General features: G+C 46.9%; 4 non-coding genes across 4 annotated transcripts; all 4 read left to right on the top strand.

The window, feature by feature from the left end:
• The first annotated feature begins 5,196 nt into the window (after positions 1–5,196).
• Positions 5,197–5,267, top strand: trnag-gcc (transfer RNA glycine (anticodon GCC)). The gene has a single exon. It is a non-coding gene; the product is annotated as a tRNA-Gly (tRNA).
• Positions 5,268–10,129: 4,862 nt separating this feature from the next.
• On the top strand, positions 10,130–10,200 carry trnag-gcc (transfer RNA glycine (anticodon GCC)). Its single transcript has one exon. It is a non-coding gene; the product is annotated as a tRNA-Gly (tRNA).
• A 4,320-nt stretch (positions 10,201–14,520) lies between these two features.
• Positions 14,521–14,591, top strand: trnag-gcc (transfer RNA glycine (anticodon GCC)). Its single transcript has one exon. It is a non-coding gene; the product is annotated as a tRNA-Gly (tRNA).
• Positions 14,592–21,211: 6,620 nt separating this feature from the next.
• On the top strand, positions 21,212–21,282 carry trnag-gcc (transfer RNA glycine (anticodon GCC)). Its single transcript has one exon. It is a non-coding gene; the product is annotated as a tRNA-Gly (tRNA).
• Positions 21,283–21,506: the final 224 nt, after the last annotated feature.

Raw genomic sequence — 21,506 nt, forward strand, 5'->3', positions numbered from 1 at the left:
ACAAATCTGGTGCAGTCCAGGAGGCTGAGGTGCCCTGTGGTTCTTAAGGGAGCTGGTGGCCACAGAAGTTAACGCCTCTCACTTTTGATATTGACCTCCCCCACTCCCCTTTGCTCAGAGACACTTTTGCTCATATCAGTTCATCAAATACCCATGGAACTTGATCAGTTTGTCTGTCAGTTGTTCAGCTTTAGCATTGGTCGATATTACCCAGTTGAAGAGATGCATTTTCCACATAAATTCGTAGAATTCATGCAGAAATAGAGCATTGGTGGTTCAGTGGTAGAATTCTCGCCTGCCACGCGGGAGACCCGGGTCCGATTCCCGGCCAATGCAGCAGAGGTCGTGTTTTTAAGGCCATGTTAGTCGTTCTTCATAAGCGGCATCTGTCCCCAGAGCCACGAGTACAGCGCAGCTTCACTCACTGGTGGCTGAATGTCATAGTTGTTGTTTCCCGCGCAGGAGACCCAGGTTCGATTCCCAGCAGAAGCAAAGCAGTGTATCTTGCTACTTTAGAAGTGGGCAACTTATCAGTGTTTTACAGGGAACTAGTGGAAGCACTCTAGACAATGCTTTTCCATGCTTGTTCAACGAAGTACAAGCAATTATGGCTCATGCACCTGTGAAAAACTCCTGAAGGCAATAAAAAGGCTGCAGGCAAGAAAGGTCATGCTTAAAGAAACCAATGAGAGTAAACTGACCTGTTTGTTGTCTCTAAAAAACACCAGAAGAAAAATGTCCAGGGTCAATGCTGACCTGCATGAAAGTGGAATAAACTGCAAGGTAAGTAATGTAAGATCCCCAAGCCAGCGGTACAAGGTCACAGTTGGACAGTGGCTTGTTGGAAGAGCAGGGTAATGACTCCCAGCAAGAACTGACAAATCTGGTGCAGTCCAGGAGGCTGAGGTGCCCTGTGGTTCTTAAGGGAGCTGGTGGCCACAGAAGTTAACGCCTCTCACTTTTGATATTGACCTCCCCCACTCCCCTTTGCTCAGAGACACTTTTGCTCATATCAGTTCATCAAATACCCATGGAACTTGATCAGTTTGTCTGTCAGTTGTTCAGCTTTAGCATTGGTCGATATTACCCAGTTGAAGAGATGCATTTTCCACATAAATTCGTAAAATTCTTGCAGAAATAGAGCATTGGTGGTTCAGTGGTAGAATTCTCGCCTGCCCGCGGGAGACCCGGGTCCGATTCACGGCCAATGCAGCAGAGGTCGTGTTTTTAAGGCCATGTTAGTCGTTCCTCATAAGCGGCAGCTGTCCCCAGAGCCACGAGCACAGCGCAGCTTCTCTCACTGGTGGCTGAATGTCAGAGTTGTTGTTTCCCGCGCAGGAGACCCAGGTTCGATTCCCAGCAGAAGCAAAGCAGTGTATCTTGCTACTTTAGAAGTGGGCAACTTATCAGTGTTTTACAGGGAACTAGTGGAAGCACTCTAGACAATGCTTTTCCATGCTTGTTCAACGAAGTACAAGCAATTATGGCTCATGCACCTGTGAAAAACTCCTGAAGGCAATAAAAAGGCTGCAGGCAAGAAAGGTCATGCTTAAAGAAACCAATGAGAGTAAACTGACCTGTTTGTTGTCTCTAAAAAACACCAGAAGAAAAATGTCCAGGGTCAATGCTGATCTGCATGAAAGTGGAATAAACTGCAAGGTAAGTAATGTAAGATCCCCAAGACAGTGCTACAAGGTCACAGTTGGACAGTGGCTTGTTGGAAGAGCAGGGTAATGACTCCCAGCAAGAACTGACAAATCTGGTGCAGTCCAGGAGGCTGAGGTGCCCTGTGGTTCTTAAGGGAGCTGGTGGCCACAGAAGTTAACGCCTCTCACTTTTGATATTGACCTCCCCCACTCCCCTTTGCTCAGAGACACTTTTGCTCATATCAGTTCATCAAATACCCATGGAACTTGATCAGTTTGTCTGTCAGTTGTTCAGCTTTAGCATTGGTCGATATTACCCAGTTGAAGAGATGCATTTTCCACATAAATTCGTAGAATTCTTGCAGAAATAGAGCACTGGTGGTTCAGTGGTAGAATTCTCGCCTGCCACGCGGGAGACCCGGGTCCGATTCCCGGCCAATGCAGCAGAGGTCGTGTTTTTAAGGCCATGTTAGTCGTTCCTCATAAGCGGCAGCTGTCCCCAGAGCCACGAGCACAGCGCACCTTCTCTCACTGGTGGCTGAATGTCAGAGTTGTTGTTTCCCGCGCAGGAGACCCAGGTTCGATTCCCAGCAGAAGCAAAGCAGTGTATCTTGCTACTTTAGAAGTGGGCAACTTATCAGTGTTTTACAGGGAACTAGTGGAAGCACTCTAGACAATGCTTTTCCATGCTTGTTCAACGAAGTACAAGCAATTATGGCTCATGCACCTGTGAAAAACTCCTGAAGGCAATAAAAAGGCTGCAGGCAAGAAAGGTCATGCTTAAAGAAACCAATGAGAGTAAACTGACCTGTTTGTTGTCTCTAAAAAACACCAGAAGAAAAATGTCCAGGGTCAATGCTGATCTGCATGAAAGTGGAATAAACTGCAAGGTAAGTAATGTAAGATCCCCAAGACAGCGCTACAAGGTCACAGTTGGACAGTGGCTTGTTGGAAGAGCAGGGTAATGACTCCCAGCAAGAACTGACAAATCTGGTGCAGTCCAGGAGGCTGAGGTGCCCTGTGGTTCTTAAGGGAGCTGGTGGCCACAGAAGTTAACGCCTCTCACTTTTGATATTGACCTCCCCCACTCCCCTTTGCTCAGAGACACTTTTGCTCATATCAGTTCATCAAATACCCATGGAACTTGATCAGTTTGTCTGTCAGTTGTTCAGCTTTAGCATTGGTCGATATTACCCAGTTGAAGAGATGCATTTTCCACATAAATTCGTAGAATTCTTGCAGAAATAGAGCATTGGTGGTTCAGTGGTAGAATTCTCGCCTGCCACGCGGGAGACCCGGGTCCGATTCCCGGCCAATGCAGCAGAGGTCGTGTTTTTAAGGCCATGTTAGTCGTTCCTCATAAGCGGCAGCTGTCCCCAGAGCCACGAGCACAGCGCACCTTCTCTCACTGGTGGCTGAATGTCAGAGTTGTTGTTTCCCGCGCAGGAGACCCAGGTTCGATTCCCAGCAGAAGCAAAGCAGTGTATCTTGCTACTTTAGAAGTGGGCAACTTATCAGTGTTTTACAGGGAACTAGTGGAAGCACTCTAGACAATGCTTTTCCATGCTTGTTCAACGAAGTACAAGCAATTATGGCTCATGCACCTGTGAAAAACTCCTGAAGGCAATAAAAAGGCTGCAGGCAAGAAAGGTCATGCTTAAAGAAACCAATGAGAGTAAACTGACCTGTTTGTTGTCTCTAAAAAACACCAGAAGAAAAATGTCCAGGGGGTCAATGCTGATCTGCATGAAAGTGGAATAAACTGCAAGGTAAGTAATGTAAGATCCCCAAGACAGCGCTACAAGGTCACAGTTGGACAGTGGCTTGTTGGAAGAGCAGGGTAATGACTCCCAGCAAGAACTGACAAATCTGGTGCAGTCCAGGAGGCTGAGGTGCCCTGTGGTTCTTAAGGGAGCTGGTGGCCACAGAAGTTGGTGGCCACAGCTTCTCTCACTGGTGGCTGAATGTCAGAGTTGTTGTTTCCCGCGCAGGAGACCCAGGTTCGATTCCCAGCAGAAGCAAAGCAGTGTATCTTGCTACTTTAGAAGTGGGCAACTTATCAGTGTTTTACAGGGAACTAGTGGAAGCACTCTAGACAATGCTTTTCCATGCTTGTTCAACGAAGTACAAGCAATTATGGCTCATGCACCTGTGAAAAACTCCTGAAGGCAATAAAAAGGCTGCAGGCAAGAAAGGTCATGCTTAAAGAAACCAATGAGAGTAAACTGACCTGTTTGTTGTCTCTAAAAAACACCAGAAGAAAAATGTCCAGGGTCAATGCTGACCTGCATGAAAGTGGAATAAACTGCAAGGTAAGTAATGTAAGATCCCCAAGACAGCGCTACAAGGTCACAGTTGGACAGTGGCTTGTTGGAAGAGCAGGGTAATGACTCCCAGCAAGAACTGACAAATCTGGTGCAGTCCAGGAGGCTGAGGTGCCCTGTGGTTCTTAAGGGAGCTGGTGGCCACAGAAGTTAACGCCTCTCACTTTTGATATTGACCTCCCCCACTCCCCTTTGCTCAGAGACACTTTTGCTCATATCAGTTCATCAAATACCCATGGAACTTGATCAGTTTGTCTGTCTGTTGTTCAGCTTTAGCATTGGTCGATATTACCCAGTTGAAGAGATGCATTTTCCACATAAATTCGTAGAATTCTTGCAGAAATAGAGCATTGGTGGTTCAGTGGTAGAATTCTCGCCTGCCACGCGGGAGACCCGGGTCCGATTCCCGGCCAATGCAGCAGAGGTCGTGTTTTTAAGGCCATGTTAGTCGTTCTTCATAAGCGGCAGCTGTCCCCAGAGCCATGAGCACAGCGCAGCTTCACTCACTGGTGGCTGAATGTCAGAGATGTTGTTTCCCGCGCAGGAGACCCAGGTTCGATTTCCAGCAGAAGCAAAGCAGTGTATCTTGCTACTTTGGAAGTGGGCAACTTATCAGTGTTTTACAGGGAACTAGTGGAAGCACTCTAGACAATGCTTTTCCATGCTTGTTCAACGAAGTACAAGCAATTATGGCTCATGCACCTGTGAAAAACTCCTGAAGGCAATAAAAAGGCTGCAGTCAAGAAAGGTCAGGCTTAAAGAAACCAATGAGAGTAAACTGACCTGTTTGTTGTCTCTAAAAAACACCAGAAGAAAAATGTCCAGGGGGTCAATGCTGATCTGCATGAAAGTGGAATAAACTGCAAGGTAAGTAATGTAAGATCCCCAAGACAGCACTACAAGGTCACAGTTGGACAGTGGCTTGTTGGAAGAGCAGGGTAATGACTCCCAGCAAGAACTGACAAATCTGGTGCAGTCCAGGAGGCTGAGGTGCCCTGTGGTTCTTAAGGGAGCTGGTGGCCACAGAAGTTAACGCCTCTCACTTTTGATATTGACCTCCCCCACTCCCCTTTGCTCAGAGACACTTTTGCTCATATCAGTTCATCAAATACCCATGGAACTTGATCAGTTTGTCTGTCAGTTGTTCAGCTTTAGCATTGGTCGATATTACCCAGTTGAAGAGATGCATTTTCCACATAAATTCGTAGAATTCATGCAGAAATAGAGCATTGGTGGTTCAGTGGTAGAATTCTCGCCTGCCACGCGAGAGACCCGGGTCCGATTCCCGGCCAATGCAGCAGAGGTCGTGTTTTTAAGGCCATGTTAGTCGTTCTTCATAAGCGGCATCTGTCCCCAGAGCCACGAGTACAGCGCAGCTTCACTCACTGGTGGCTGAATGTCATAGTTGTTGTTTCCCGCGCAGGAGACCCAGGTTCGATTCCCAGCAGAAGCAAAGCAGTGTATCTTGCTACTTTAGAAGTGGGCAACTTATCAGTGTTTTACAGGGAACTAGTGGAAGCACTCTAGACAATGCTTTTCCATGCTTGTTCAACGAAGTACAAGCAATTATGGCTCATGCACCTGTGAAAAACTCCTGAAGGCAATAAAAAGGCTGCAGGCAAGAAAGGTCATGCTTAAAGAAACCAATGAGAGTAAACTGACCTGTTTGTTGTCTCTAAAAAACACCAGAAGAAAAATGTCCAGGGTCAATGCTGACCTGCATGAAAGTGGAATAAACTGCAAGGTAAGTAATGTAAGATCCCCAAGACAGCGGTACAAGGTCACAGTTGGACAGTGGCTTGTTGGAAGAGCAGGGTAATGACTCCCAGCAAGAACTGACAAATCTGGTGCAGTCCAGGAGGCTGAGGTGCCCTGTGGTTCTTAAGGGAGCTGGTGGCCACAGAAGTTAACGCCTCTCACTTTTGATATTGACCTCCCCCACTCCCCTTTGCTCAGAGACACTTTTGCTCATATCAGTTCATCAAATACCCATGGAACTTGATCAGTTTGTCTGTCAGTTGTTCAGCTTTAGCATTGGTCGATATTACCCAGTTGAAGAGATGCATTTTCCACATAAATTTGTAGAATTCATGCAGAAATAGAGCATTGGTGGTTCAGTGGTAGAATTCTCGCCTGCCACGCGGGAGACCCGGGTCCGATTCCCGGCCAATGCAGCAGAGGTCGTGTTTTTAAGGCCATGTTAGTCGTTCTTCATAAGCGGCATCTGTCCCCAGAGCCACGAGTACAGCGCAGCTTCACTTACTGGTGGCTGAATGTCATAGTTGTTGTTTCCCGCGCAGGAGACCCAGGTTCGATTCCCAGCAGAAGCAAAGCAGTGTATCTTGCTACTTTAGAAGTGGGCAACTTATCAGTGTTTTACAGGGAACTAGTGGAAGCACTCTAGACAATGCTTTTCCATGCTTGTTCAACGAAGTACAAGCAATTATGGCTCATGCACCTGTGAAAAACTCCTGAAGGCAATAAAAAGGCTGCAGGCAAGAAAGGTCATGCTTAAAGAAACCAATGAGAGTAAACTGACCTGTTTGTTGTCTCTAAAAAACACCAGAAGAAAAATGTCCAGGGTCAATGCTGACCTGCATGAAAGTGGAATAAACTGCAAGGTAAGTAATGTAAGATCCCCAAGACAGCGGTACAAGGTCACAGTTGGACAGTGGCTTGTTGGAAGAGCAGGGTAATGACTCCCAGCAAGAACTGACAAATCTGGTGCAGTCCAGGAGGCTGAGGTGCCCTGTGGTTCTTAAGGCAGCTGGTGGCCACAGAAGTTAATGCCTCTCACTTTTGATATTGACCTCCCCCACTCCCCTTTGCTCAGAGACACTTTTGCTCATATCAGTTCATCAAATACCCATGGAACTTGATCAGTTTGTCTGTCAGTTGTTCAGCTTTAGCATTGGTCGATATTACCCAGTTGAAGAGATGCATTTTCCACATAAATTCGTAGAATTCTTGCAGAAATAGAGCATTGGTGGTTCAGTGGTAGAATTCTCGCCTGCCACGCGGGAGACCCGGGTCCGATTCCCGGCCAATGCAGCAGAGGTCGTGTTTTTAAGGCCATGTTAGTCGTTCCTCATAAGCGGCAGCTGTCCCCAGAGCCACGAGCACAGCGCAGCTTCTCTCACTGGTGGCTGAATGTCAGAGTTGTTGTTTCCCGCGCAGGAGACCCAGGTTCGATCCCAGCAGAAGCAAAGCAGTGTATCTTGCTACTTTAGAAGTGGGCAACTTATCAGTGTTTTACAGGGAACTAGTGGAAGCACTCTAGACAATGCTTTTCCATGCTTGTTCAACGAAGTACAAGCAATTATGGCTCATGCACCTGTGAAAAACTCCTGAAGGCAATAAAAAGGCTGCAGGCAAGAAAGGTCATGCTTAAAGAAACCAATGAGAGTAAACTGACCTGTTTGTTGTCTCTAAAAAACACCAGAAGAAAAATGTCCAGGGGGTCAATGCTGATCTGCATGAAAGTGGAATAAACTGCAAGGTAAGTAATGTAAGATCCCCAAGACAGCGCTACAAGGTCACAGTTGGACAGTGGCTTGTTGGAAGAGCAGGGTAATGACTCCCAGCAAGAACTGACAAATCTGGTGCAGTCCAGGAGGCTGAGGTGCCCTGTGGTTCTTAAGTGAGCTGGTGGCCACAGAAGTTGGTGGCCACAGCTTCTCTCACTGGTGGCTGAATGTCAGAGTTGTTGTTTCCCGCGCAGGAGACCCAGGTTCGATTCCCAGCAGAAGCAAAGCAGTGTATCTTGCTACTTTAGAAGTGGGCAACTTATCAGTGTTTTACAGGGAACTAGTGGAAGCACTCTAGACAATGCTTTTCCATGCTTGTTCAACGAAGTACAAGCAATTATGGCTCATGCACCTGTGAAAAACTCCTGAAGGCAATAAAAAGGCTGCAGGCAAGAAAGGTCATGCTTAAAGAAACCAATGAGAGTAAACTGACCTGTTTGTTGTCTCTAAAAAACACCAGAAGAAAAATGTCCAGGGGGTCAATGCTGATCTGCATGAAAGTGGAATAAACTGCAAGGTAAGTAATGTAAGATCCCCAAGACAGCGCTACAAGGTCACAGTTGGACAGTGGCTTGTTGGAAGAGCAGGGTAATGACTCCCAGCAAGAACTGACAAATCTGGTGCAGTCCAGGAGGCTGAGGTGCCCTGTGGTTCTTAAGGGAGCTGGTGGCCACAGAAGTTAACGCCTCTCACTTTTGATATTGACCTCCCCCACTCCCCTTTGCTCAGAGACACTTTTGCTCATATCAGTTCATCAAATACCCATGGAACTTGATCAGTTTGTCTGTCAGTTGTTCAGCTTTAGCATTGGTCGATATTACCCAGTTGAAGAGATGCATTTTCCACATAAATTCGTAGAATTCATGCAGAAATAGAGCATTGGTGGTTCAGTGGTAGAATTCTCGCCTGCCACGCGGGAGACCCGGGTCCGATTCCCGGCCAATGCAGCAGAGGTCGTGTTTTTAAGGCCATGTTAGTCGTTCTTCATAAGCGGCATCTGTCCCCAGAGCCACGAGTACAGCGCAGCTTCACTCACTGGTGGCTGAATGTCAGAGTTGTTGTTTCCCGCGCAGGAGACCCAGGTTCGATCCCCAGCAGAAGCAAAGCAGTGTATCTTGCTACTTTAGAAGTGGGCAACTTATCAGTGTTTTACAGGGAACTAGTGGAAGCACTCTAGACAATGCTTTTCCATGCTTGTTCAACGAAGTACAAGCAATTATGGCTCATGCACCTGTGAAAAACTCCTGAAGGCAATAAAAAGGCTGCAGGCAAGAAAGGTCATGCTTAAAGAAACCAATGAGAGTAAACTGACCTGTTTGTTGTCTCTAAAAAACACCAGAAGAAAAATGTCCAGGGTCTATGCTGACCTGCATGAAAGTGGAATAAACTGCAAGGTAAGTAATGTAAGATCCCCAAGACAGCGGTACAAGGTCACAGTTGGACAGTGGCTTGTTGGAAGAGCAGGGTAATGACTCCCAGCAAGAACTGACAAATCTGGTGCAGTCCAGGAGGCTGAGGTGCCCTGTGGTTCTTAAGGGAGCTGGTGGCCACAGAAGTTAACGCCTCTCACTTTTGATATTGACCTCCCCCACTCCCCTTTGCTCAGAGACACTTTTGCTCATATCAGTTCATCAAATACCCATGGAACTTGATCAGTTTGTCTGTCAGTTGTTCAGCTTTAGCATTGGTCGATATTACCCAGTTGAAGAGATGCATTTTACACATAAATTCGTAGAATTCTTGCAGAAATAGAGCATTGGTGGTTCAGTGGTAGAATTCTCGCCTGCCACGCGGGAGACCCGGGTCCGATTCCCGGCCAATGCAGCAGAGGTCGTGTTTTTAAGGCCATGTTAGTCGTTCCTCATAAGCGGCAGCTGTCCCCAGAGCCACGAGCACAGCGCAGCTTCTCTCACTGGTGGCTGAATGTCAGAGTTGTTGTTTCCCGCGCAGGAGACCCAGGTTCGATTCCCAGCAGAAGCAAAGCAGTGTATCTTGCTACTTTAGAAGTGGGCAACTTATCAGTGTTTTACAGGGAACTAGTGGAAGCACTCTAGACAATGCTTTTCCATGCTTGTTCAACGAAGTACAAGCAATTATGGCTCATGCACCTGTGAAAAACTCCTGAAGGCAATAAAAAGGCTGCAGGCAAGAAAGGTCAGGCTTAAAGAAACCAATGAGAGTAAACTGACCTGTTTGTTGTCTCTAAAAAACACCAGAAGAAAAATGTCCAGGGGGTCAATGCTGACCTGCATGAAAGTGGAATAAACTGCAAGGTAAGTAATGTAAGATCCCCAAGACAGCGCTACAAGGTCACAGTTGGACAGTGGCTTGTTGGAAGAGCAGGGTAATGACTCCCAGCAAGAACTGACAAATCTGGTGCAGTCCAGGAGGCTGAGGTGCCCTGTGGTTCTTAAGGGAGCTGGTGGCCACAGAAGTTAACGCCTCTCACTTTTGATATTGACCTCCCCCACTCCCCTTTGCTCAGAGACACTTTTGCTCATATCAGTTCATCAAATACCCATGGAACTTGATCAGTTTGTCTGTCAGTTGTTCAGCTTTAGCATTGGTCGATATTACCCAGTTGAAGAGATGCATTTTCCACATAAATTCGTAGAATTCATGCAGAAATAGAGCATTGGTGGTTCAGTGGTAGAATTCTCGCCTGCCACGCGAGAGACCCGGGTCCGATTCCCGGCCAATGCAGCAGAGGTCGTGTTTTTAAGGCCATGTTAGTCGTTCTTCATAAGCGGCATCTGTCCCCAGAGCCACGAGTACAGCGCAGCTTCACTCACTGGTGGCTGAATGTCATAGTTGTTGTTTCCCGCGCAGGAGACCCAGGTTCGATTCCCAGCAGAAGCAAAGCAGTGTATCTTGCTACTTTAGAAGTGGGCAACTTATCAGTGTTTTACAGGGAACTAGTGGAAGCACTCTAGACAATGCTTTTCCATGCTTGTTCAACGAAGTACAAGCAATTATGGCTCATGCACCTGTGAAAAACTCCTGAAGGCAATAAAAAGGCTGCAGGCAAGAAAGGTCATGCTTAAAGAAACCAATGAGAGTAAACTGACCTGTTTGTTGTCTCTAAAAAACACCAGAAGAAAAATGTCCAGGGTCAATGCTGACCTGCATGAAAGTGGAATAAACTGCAAGGTAAGTAATGTAAGATCCCCAAGACAGCGGTACAAGGTCACAGTTGGACAGTGGCTTGTTGGAAGAGCAGGGTAATAACTCCCAGCAAGAACTGACAAATCTGGTGCAGTCCAGGAGGCTGAGGTGCCCTGTGGTTCTTAAGGGAGCTGGTGGCCACAGAAGTTAACGCCTCTCACTTTTGATATTGACCTCCCCCACTCCCCTTTGCTCAGAGACACTTTTGCTCATATCAGTTCATCAAATACCCATGGAACTTGATCAGTTTGTCTGTCAGTTGTTCAGCTTTAGCATTGGTCGATATTACCCAGTTGAAGAGATGCATTTTCCACATAAATTTGTAGAATTCATGCAGAAATAGAGCATTGGTGGTTCAGTGGTAGAATTCTCGCCTGCCACGCGGGAGACCCGGGTCCGATTCCCGGCCAATGCAGCAGAGGTCGTGTTTTTAAGGCCATGTTAGTCGTTCTTCATAAGCGGCATCTGTCCCCAGAGCCACGAGTACAGCGCAGCTTCACTCACTGGTGGCTGAATGTCATAGTTGTTGTTTCCCGCGCAGGAGACCCAGGTTCGATTCCCAGCAGAAGCAAAGCAGTGTATCTTGCTACTTTAGAAGTGGGCAACTTATCAGTGTTTTACAGGGAACTAGTGGAAGCACTCTAGACAATGCTTTTCCATGCTTGTTCAACGAAGTACAAGCAATTATGGCTCATGCACCTGTGAAAAACTCCTGAAGGCAATAAAAAGGCTGCAGGCAAGAAAGGTCATGCTTAAAGAAACCAATGAGAGTAAACTGACCTGTTTGTTGTCTCTAAAAAACACCAGAAGAAAAATGTCCAGGGGGTCAATGCTGATCTGCATGAAAGTGGAATAAACTGCAAGGTAAGTAATGTAAGATCCCCAAGACAGCGCTACAAGGTCACAGTTGGACAGTGGCTTGTTGGAAGAGCAGGGTAATGACTCCCAGCAAGAACTGACAAATCTGGTGCAGTCCAGGAGGCTGAGGTGCCCTGTGGTTCTTAAGGGAGCTGGTGGCCACAGAAGTTAACGCCTCTCACTTTTGATATTGACCTCCCCCACTCCCCTTTGCTCAGAGACACTTTTGCTCATATCAGTTCATCAAATACCCATGGAACTTGATCAGTTTGTCTGTCAGTTGTTCAGCTTTAGCATTGGTCGATATTACCCAGTTGAAGAGATGCATTTTCCACATAAATTCGTAGAATTCATGCAGAAATAGAGCATTGGTGGTTCAGTGGTAGAATTCTCGCCTGCCACGCGGGAGACCCGGGTCCGATTCCCGGCCAATGCAGCAGAGGTCGTGTTTTTAAGGCCATGTTAGTCGTTCTTCATAAGCGGCATCTGTCCCCAGAGCCACGAGTACAGCGCAGCTTCACTCACTGGTGGCTGAATGTCAGAGTTGTTGTTTCCCGCGCAGGAGACCCAGGTTCGATCCCCAGCAGAAGCAAAGCAGTGTATCTTGCTACTTTAGAAGTGGGCAACTTATCAGTGTTTTACAGGGAACTAGTGGAAGCACTCTAGACAATGCTTTTCCATGCTTGTTCAACGAAGTACAAGCAATTATGGCTCATGCACCTGTGAAAAACTCCTGAAGGCAATAAAAAGGCTGCAGGCAAGAAAGGTCATGCTTAAAGAAACCAATGAGAGTAAACTGACCTGTTTGTTGTCTCTAAAAAACACCAGAAGAAAAATGTCCAGGGTCTATGCTGACCTGCATGAAAGTGGAATAAACTGCAAGGTAAGTAATGTAAGATCCCCAAGACAGCGGTACAAGGTCACAGTTGGACAGTGGCTTGTTGGAAGAGCAGGGTAATGACTCCCAGCAAGAACTGACAAATCTGGTGCAGTCCAGGAGGCTGAGGTGCCCTGTGGTTCTTAAGGGAGCTGGTGGCCACAGAAGTTAACGCCTCTCACTTTTGATATTGACCTCCCCCACTCCCCTTTGCTCAGAGACACTTTTGCTTATATCAGTTCATCAAATACCCATGGAACTTGATCAGTTTGTCTGTCAGTTGTTCAGCTTTAGCATTGGTCGATATTACCCAGTTGAAGAGATGCATTTTCCACATAAATTCGTAGAATTCTTGCAGAAATAGAGCATTGGTGGTTCAGTGGTAGAATTCTCGCCTGCCACGTGGGAGACCCGGGTCCGATTCCCGGCCAATGCAGCAGAGGTCGTGTTTTTAAGGCCATGTTAGTCGTTCCTCATAAGCGGCAGCTGTCCCCAGAGCCACGAGCACAGCGCAGCTTCTCTCACTGGTGGCTGAATGTCAGAGTTGTTGTTTCCCGCGCAGGAGACCCAGGTTCGATTCCCAGCAGAAGCAAAGCAGTGTATCTTGCTACTTTAGAAGTGGGCAACTTATCAGTGTTTTACAGGGAACTAGTGGAAGCACTCTAGACAATGCTTTTCCATGCTTGTTCAACGAAGTACAAGCAATTATGGCTCATGCACCTGTGAAAAACTCCTGAAGGCAATAAAAAGGCTGCAGGCAAGAAAGGTCAGGCTTAAAGAAACCAATGAGAGTAAACTGACCTGTTTGTTGTCTCTAAAAAACACCAGAAGAAAAATGTCCAGGGGGTCAATGCTGACCTGCATGAAAGTGGAATAAACTGCAAGGTAAGTAATGTAAGATCCCCAAGACAGCGCTACAAGGTCACAGTTGGACAGTGGCTTGTTGGAAGAGCAGGGTAATGACTCCCAGCAAGAACTGACAAATCTGGTGCAGTCCAGGAGGCTGAGGTGCCCTGTGGTTCTTAAGGGAGCTGGTGGCCACAGAAGTTAACGCCTCTCACTTTTGATATTGACCTCCCCCACTCCCCTTTGCTCAGAGACACTTTTGCTCATATCAGTTCATCAAATACCCATGGAACTTGATCAGTTTGTCTGTCAGTTGTTCAGCTTTAGCATTGGTCGATATTACCCAGTTGAAGAGATGCATTTTCCACATAAATTCGTAGAATTCTTGCAGAAATAGAGCATTGGTGGTTCAGTGGTAGAATTCTCGCCTGCCACGCGGGAGACCCGGGTCCGATTCCCGGCCAATGCAGCAGAGGTCGTGTTTTTAAGGCCATGTTAGTCGTTCTTCATAAGCGGCAGCTGTCCCCAGAGCCATGAGCACAGCGCAGCTTCACTCACTGGTGGCTGAATGTCAGAGATGTTGTTTCCCGCGCAGGAGACCCAGGTTCGATTTCCAGCAGAAGCAAAGCAGTGTATCTTGCTACTTTAGAAGTGGGCAACTTATCAGTGTTTTACAGGGAACTAGTGGAAGCACTCTAGACAATGCTTTTCCATGCTTGTTCAACGAAGTACAAGCAATTATGGCTCATGCACCTGTGAAAAACTCCTGAAGGCAATAAAAAGGCTGCAGTCAAGAAAGGTCAGGCTTAAAGAAACCAATGAGAGTAAACTGACCTGTTTGTTGTCTCTAAAAAACACCAGAAGAAAAATGTCCAGGGGGTCAATGCTGATCTGCATGAAAGTGGAATAAACTGCAAGGTAAGTAATGTAAGATCCCCAAGACAGCGCTACAAGGTCACAGTTGGACAGTGGCTTGTTGGAAGAGCAGGGTAATGACTCCCAGCAAGAACTGACAAATCTGGTGCAGTCCAGGAGGCTGAGGTGCCCTGTGGTTCTTAAGGGAGCTGGTGGCCACAGAAGTTAACGCCTCTCACTTTTGATATTGACCTCCCCCACTCCCCTTTGCTCAGAGACACTTTTGCTCATATCAGTTCATCAAATACCCATGGAACTTGATCAGTTTGTCTGTCAGTTGTTCAGCTTTAGCATTGGTCGATATTACCCAGTTGAAGAGATGCATTTTCCACATAAATTCGTAGAATTCATGCAGAAATAGAGCATTGGTGGTTCAGTGGTAGAATTCTCGCCTGCCACGCGAGAGACCCGGGTCCGATTCCCGGCCAATGCAGCAGAGGTCGTGTTTTTAAGGCCATGTTAGTCGTTCTTCATAAGCGGCATCTGTCCCCAGAGCCACGAGTACGGCGCAGCTTCACTCACTGGTGGCTGAATGTCATAGTTGTTGTTTCCCGCGCAGGAGACCCAGGTTCGATTCCCAGCAGAAGCAAAGCAGTGTATCTTGCTACTTTAGAAGTGGGCAACTTATCAGTGTTTTACAGGGAACTAGTGGAAGCACTCTAGACAATGCTTTTCCATGCTTGTTCAACGAAGTACAAGCAATTATGGCTCATGCACCTGTGAAAAACTCCTGAAGGCAATAAAAAGGCTGCAGGCAAGAAAGGTCATGCTTAAAGAAACCAATGAGAGTAAACTGACCTGTTTGTTGTCTCTAAAAAACACCAGAAGAAAAATGTCCAGGGTCAATGCTGACCTGCATGAAAGTGGAATAAACTGCAAGGTAAGTAATGTAAGATCCCCAAGACAGCGGTACAAGGTCACAGTTGGACAGTGGCTTGTTGGAAGAGCAGGGTAATGACTCCCAGCAAGAACTGACAAATCTGGTGCAGTCCAGGAGGCTGAGGTGCCCTGTGGTTCTTAAGGGAGCTGGTGGCCACAGAAGTTAACGCCTCTCACTTTTGATATTGACCTCCCCCACTCCCCTTTGCTCAGAGACACTTTTGCTCATATCAGTTCATCAAATACCCATGGAACTTGATCAGTTTGTCTGTCAGTTGTTCAGCTTTAGCATTGGTCGATATTACCCAGTTGAAGAGATGCATTTTCCACATAAATTTGTAGAATTCATGCAGAAATAGAGCATTGGTGGTTCAGTGGTAGAATTCTCGCCTGCCACGCGGGAGACCCGGGTCCGATTCCCGGCCAATGCAGCAGAGGTCGTGTTTTTAAGGCCATGTTAGTCGTTCTTCATAAGCGGCATCTGTCCCCAGAGCCACGAGTACAGCGCAGCTTCACTCACTGGTGGCTGAATGTCATAGTTGTTGTTTCCCGCGCAGGAGACCCAGGTTCGATTCCCAGCAGAAGCAAAGCAGTGTATCTTGCTACTTTAGAAGTGGGCAACTTATCAGTGTTTTACAGGGAACTAGTGGAAGCACTCTAGACAATGCTTTTCCATGCTTGTTCAACGAAGTACAAGCAATTATGGCTCATGCACCTGTGAAAAACTCCTGAAGGCAATAAAAAGGCTGCAGGCAAGAAAGGTCATGCTTAAAGAAACCAATGAGAGTAAACTGACCTGTTTGTTGTCTCTAAAAAACACCAGAAGAAAAATGTCCAGGGTCAATGCTGACCTGCATGAAAGTGGAATAAACTGCAAGGTAAGTAATGTAAGATCCCCAAGACAGCGGTACAAGGTCACAGTTGGACAGTGGCTTGTTGGAAGAGCAGGGTAATGACTCCCAGCAAGAACTGACAAATCTGGTGCAGTCCAGGAGGCTGAGGTGCCCTGTGGTTCTTAAGGGAGCTGGTGGCCACAGAAGTTAACGCCTCTCACTTTTGATATTGACCTCCCCCACTCCCCTTTGCTCAGAGACACTTTTGCTCATATCAGTTCATCAAATACCCATGGAACTTGATCAGTTTGTCTGTCAGTTGTTCAGCTTTAGCATTGGTCGATATTACCCAGTTGAAGAGATGCATTTTCCACATAAATTCGTAGAATTCTTGCAGAAATAGAGCATTGGTGGTTCAGTGGTAGAATTCTCGCCTGCCACGCGGGAGACCCGGGTCCGATTCCCGGCCAATGCAGCAGAGGTCGTGTTTTTAAGGCCATGTTAGTCGTTCCTCATAAGCGGCAGCTGTCCCCAGAGCCACGAGCACAGCGCAGCTTCTCTCACTGGTGGCTGAATGTCAGAGTTGTTGTTTCCCGCGCAGGAGACCCAGGTTCGATCCCAGCAGAAGCAAAGCAGTGTATCTTGCTACTTTAGAAGTGGGCAACTTATCAGTGTTTTACAGGGAACTAGTGGAAGCACTCTAGACAATGCTTTTCCATGCTTGTTCAACGAAGTACAAGCAATTATGGCTCATGCACCTGTGAAAAACTCCTGAAGGCAATAAAAAGGCTGCAGGCAAGAAAGGTCATGCTTAAAGAAACCAATGAGAGTAAACTGACCTGTTTGTTGTCTCTAAAAAACACCAGAAGAAAAATGTCCAGGGGGTCAATGCTGATCTGCATGAAAGTGGAATAAACTGCAAGGTAAGTAATGTAAGATCCCCAAGACAGCGCTACAAGGTCACAGTTGGACAGTGGCTTGTTGGAAGAGCAGGGTAATGACTCCCAGCAAGAACTGACAAATCTGGTGCAGTCCAGGAGGCTGAGGTGCCCTGTGGTTCTTAAGGGAGCTGGTGGCCACAGAAGTTGGTGGCCACAGCTTCTCTCACTGGTGGCTGAATGTCAGAGTTGTTGTTTCCCGCGCAGGAGACCCAGGTTCGATTCCCAGCAGAAGCAAAGCAGTGTATCTTGCTACTTTAGAAGTGGGCAACTTATCAGTGTTTTACAGGGAACTAGTGGAAGCACTCTAGACAATGATTTTCCATGCTTGTTCAACGAAGTACAAGCAATTATGGCTCATGCACCTGTGAAAAACTCCTGAAGGCAATAAAAAGGCTGCAGGCAAGAAAGGTCATGCTTAAAGAAACCAATGAGAGTAAACTGACCTGTTTGTTGTCTCTAAAAAACACCAGAAGAAAAATGTCCAGGGGGTCAATGCTGATCTGCATGAAAGTGGAATAAACTGCAAGGTAAGTAATGTAAGATCCCCAAGACAGCGCTACAAGGTCACAGTTGGACAGTGGCTTGTTGGAAGAGCAGGGTAATGACTCCCAGCAAGAACTGACAAATCTGGTGCAGTCCAGGAGGCTGAGGTGCCCTGTGGTTCTTAAGGGAGCTGGTGGCCACAGAAGTTAACGCCTCTCACTTTTGATATTGACCTCCCCCACTCCCCTTTGCTCAGAGACACTTTTGCTCATATCAGTTCATCAAATACCCATGGAACTTGATCAGTTTGTCTGTCAGTTGTTCAGCTTTAGCATTGGTCGATATTACCCAGTTGAAGAGATGCATTTTCCACATAAATTCGTAGAATTCATGCAGAAATAGAGCATTGGTGGTTCAGTGGTAGAATTCTCGCCTGCCACGCGGGAGACCCGGGTCCGATTCCCGGCCAATGCAGCAGAGGTCGTGTTTTTAAGGCCATGTTAGTCGTTCTTCATAAGCGGCATCTGTCCCCAGAGCCACGAGTACAGCGCAGCTTCACTCACTGGTGGCTGAATGTCAGAGTTGTTGTTTCCCGCGCAGGAGACCCAGGTTCGATTCCCAGCAGAAGCAAAGCAGTGTATCTTGCTACTTTAGAAGTGGGCAACTTATCAGTGTTTTACAGGGAACTAGTGGAAGCACTCTAGACAATGCTTTTCCATGCTTGTTCAACGAAGTACAAGCAATTATGGCTCATGCACCTGTGAAAAACTCCTGAAGGCAATAAAAAGGCTGCAGGCAAGAAAGGTCATGCTTAAAGAAACCAATGAGAGTAAACTGACCTGTTTGTTGTCTCTAAAAAACACCAGAAGAAAAATGTCCAGGGGGTCAATGCTGATCTGCATGAAAGTGGAATAAACTGCAAGGTAAGTAATGTAAGATCCCCAAGACAGCGCTACAAGGTCACAGTTGGACAGTGGCTTGTTGGAAGAGCAGGGTAATGACTCCCAGCAAGAACTGACAAATCTGGTGCAGTCCAGGAGGCTGAGGTGCCCTGTGGTTCTTAAGGGAGCTGGTGGCCACAGAAGTTAACGCCTCTCACTTTTGATATTGACCTCCCCCACTCCCCTTTGCTCAGAGACACTTTTGCTCATATCAGTTCATCAAATACCCATGGAACTTGATCAGTTTGTCTGTCAGTTGTTCAGCTTTAGCATTGGTCGATATTACCCAGTTGAAGAGATGCATTTTCCACATAAATTCGTAGAATTCATGCAGAAATAGAGCATTGGTGGTTCAGTGGTAGAATTCTCGCCTGCCACGCGGGAGACCCGGGTCCGATTCCCGGCCAATGCAGCAGAGGTCGTGTTTTTAAGGCCATGTTAGTCGTTCTTCATAAGCGGCATCTGTCCCCAGAGCCACGAGTACAGCGCAGCTTCACTCACTGGTGGCTGAATGTCAGAGTTGTTGTTTCCCGTGCAGGAGACCCAGGTTCGATCCCCAGCAGAAGCAAAGCAGTGTATCTTGCTACTTTAGAAGTGGGCAACTTATCAGTGTTTTACAGGGAACTAGTGGAAGCACTCTAGACAATGCTTTTCCATGCTTGTTCAACGAAGTACAAGCAATTATGGCTCATGCACCTGTGAAAAACTCCTGAAGGCAATAAAAAGGCTGCAGGCAAGAAAGGTCATGCTTAAAGAAACCAATGAGAGTAAACTGACCTGTTTGTTGTCTCTAAAAAACACCAGAAGAAAAATGTCCAGGGTCTATGCTGACCTGCATGAAAGTGGAATAAACTGCAAGGTAAGTAATGTAAGATCCCCAAGACAGCGGTACAAGGTCACAGTTGGACAGTGGCTTGTTGGAAGAGCAGGGTAATGACTCCCAGCAAGAACTGACAAATCTGGTGCAGTCCAGGAGGCTGAGGTGCCCTGTGGTTCTTAAGGGAGCTGGTGGCCACAGAAGTTAACGCCTCTCACTTTTGATATTGACCTCCCCCACTCCCCTTTGCTCAGAGACACTTTTGCTTATATCAGTTCATCAAATACCCATGGAACTTGATCAGTTTGTCTGTCAGTTGTTCAGCTTTAGCATTGGTCGATATTACCCAGTTGAAGAGATGCATTTTCCACATAAATTCGTAGAATTCTTGCAGAAATAGAGCATTGGTGGTTCAGTGGTAGAATTCTCGCCTGCCACGCGGGAGACCCGGGTCCGATTCCCGGCCAATGCAGCAGAGGTCGTGTTTTTAAGGCCATGTTAGTCGTTCCTCATAAGCGGCAGCTGTCCCCAGAGCCACGAGCACAGCGCAGCTTCTCTCACTGGTGGCTGAATGTCAGAGTTGTTGTTTCCCGCGCAGGAGACCCAGGTTCGATTCCCAGCAGAAGCAAAGCAGTGTATCTTGCTACTTTAGAAGTGGGCAACTTATCAGTGTTTTACAGGGAACTAGTGGAAGCACTCTAGACAATGCTTTTTCATGCTTGTTCAACGAAGTACAAGCAATTATGGCTCATGCACCTGTGAAAAACTCCTGAAGGCAATAAAAAGGCTGCAGGCAAGAAAGGTCAGGCTTAAAGAAACCAATGAGAGTAAACTGACCTGTTTGTTGTCTCTAAAAAACACCAGAAGAAAAATGTCCAGGGGGTCAATGCTGACCTGCATGAAAGTGGAATAAACTGCAAGGTAAGTAATGTAAGATCCCCAAGACAGCGCTACAAGGTCACAGTTGGACAGTGGCTTGTTGGAAGAGCAGGGTAATGACTCCCAGCAAGAACTGACAAATCTGGTGCAGTCCAGGAGGCTGAGGTGCCCTGTGGTTCTTAAGGGAGCTGGTGGCCACAGAAGTTAACGCCTCTCACTTTTGATATTGACCTCCCCCACTCCCCTTTGCTCAGAGACACTTTTGCTCATATCAGTTCATCAAATACCCATGGAACTTGATCAGTTTGTCTGTCAGTTGTTCAGCTTTAGCATTGGTCGATATTACCCAGTTGAAGAGATGCATTTTCCACATAAATTCGTAGAATTCTTGCAGAAATATAGCATTGGTGGTTCAGTGGTAGAATTCTCGCCTGCCACGCGGGAGACCCGGGTCCGATTCCCGGCCAATGCAGCAGAGGTCGTGTTTTTAAGGCCATGTTAGTCGTTCTTCATAAGCGGCAGCTGTCCCCAGAGCCATGAGCACAGCGCAGCTTCACTCACTGGTGGCTGAATGTCAGAGATGTTGTTTCCCGCGCAGGAGACCCAGGTTCGATTTCCAGCAGAAGCAAAGCAGTGTATCTTGCTACTTTAGAAGTGGGCAACTTATCAGTGTTTTACAGGGAACTAGTGGAAGCACTCTAGACAATGCTTTTCCATGCTTGTTCAACGAAGTACAAGCAATTATGGCTCATGCACCTGTGAAAAACTCCTGAAGGCAATAAAAAGGCTGCAGTCAAGAAAGGTCAGGCTTAAAGAAACCAATGAGAGTAAACTGACCTGTTTGTTGTCTCTAAAAAACACCAGAAGAAAAATGTCCAGGGGGTCAATGCTGATCTGCATGAAAGTGGAATAAACTGCAAGGTAAGTAATGTAAGATCCCCAAGACAGCGCTACAAGGTCACAGTTGGACAGTGGCTTGTTGGAAGAGCAGGGTAATGACTCCCAGCAAGAACTGACAAATCTGGTGCAGTCCAGGAGGCTGAGGTGCCCTGTGGTTCTTAAGGGAGCTGGTGGCCACAGAAGTTAACGCCTCTCACTTTTGATATTGACCTCCCCCACTCCCCTTTGCTCAGAGACACTTTTGCTCATATCAGTTCATCAAATACCCATGGAACTTGATCAGTTTGTCTGTCAGTTGTTCAGCTTTAGCATTGGTCGATATTACCCAGTTGAAGAGATGCATTTTCCACATAAATTCGTAGAATTCATGCAGAAATAGAGCATTGGTGGTTCAGTGGTAGAATTCTCGCCTGCCACGCGAGAGACCCGGGTCCGATTCCCGGCCAATGCAGCAGAGGTCGTGTTTTTAAGGCCATGTTAGTCGTTCTTCATAAGCGGCATCTGTCCCCAGAGCCACGAGTACAGCGCAGCTTCACTCACTGGTGGCTGAATGTCATAGTTGTTGTTTCCCGCGCAGGAGACCCAGGTTCGATTCCCAGCAGAAGCAAAGCAGTGTATCTTGCTACTTTAGAAGTGGGCAACTTATCAGTGTTTTACAGGGAACTAGTGGAAGCA

Source organism: Carassius gibelio, chromosome B19 (genome assembly GCF_023724105.1).
Source record: "Carassius gibelio isolate Cgi1373 ecotype wild population from Czech Republic chromosome B19, carGib1.2-hapl.c, whole genome shotgun sequence".
NCBI lineage: Eukaryota > Metazoa > Chordata > Actinopteri > Cypriniformes > Cyprinidae > Carassius > Carassius gibelio.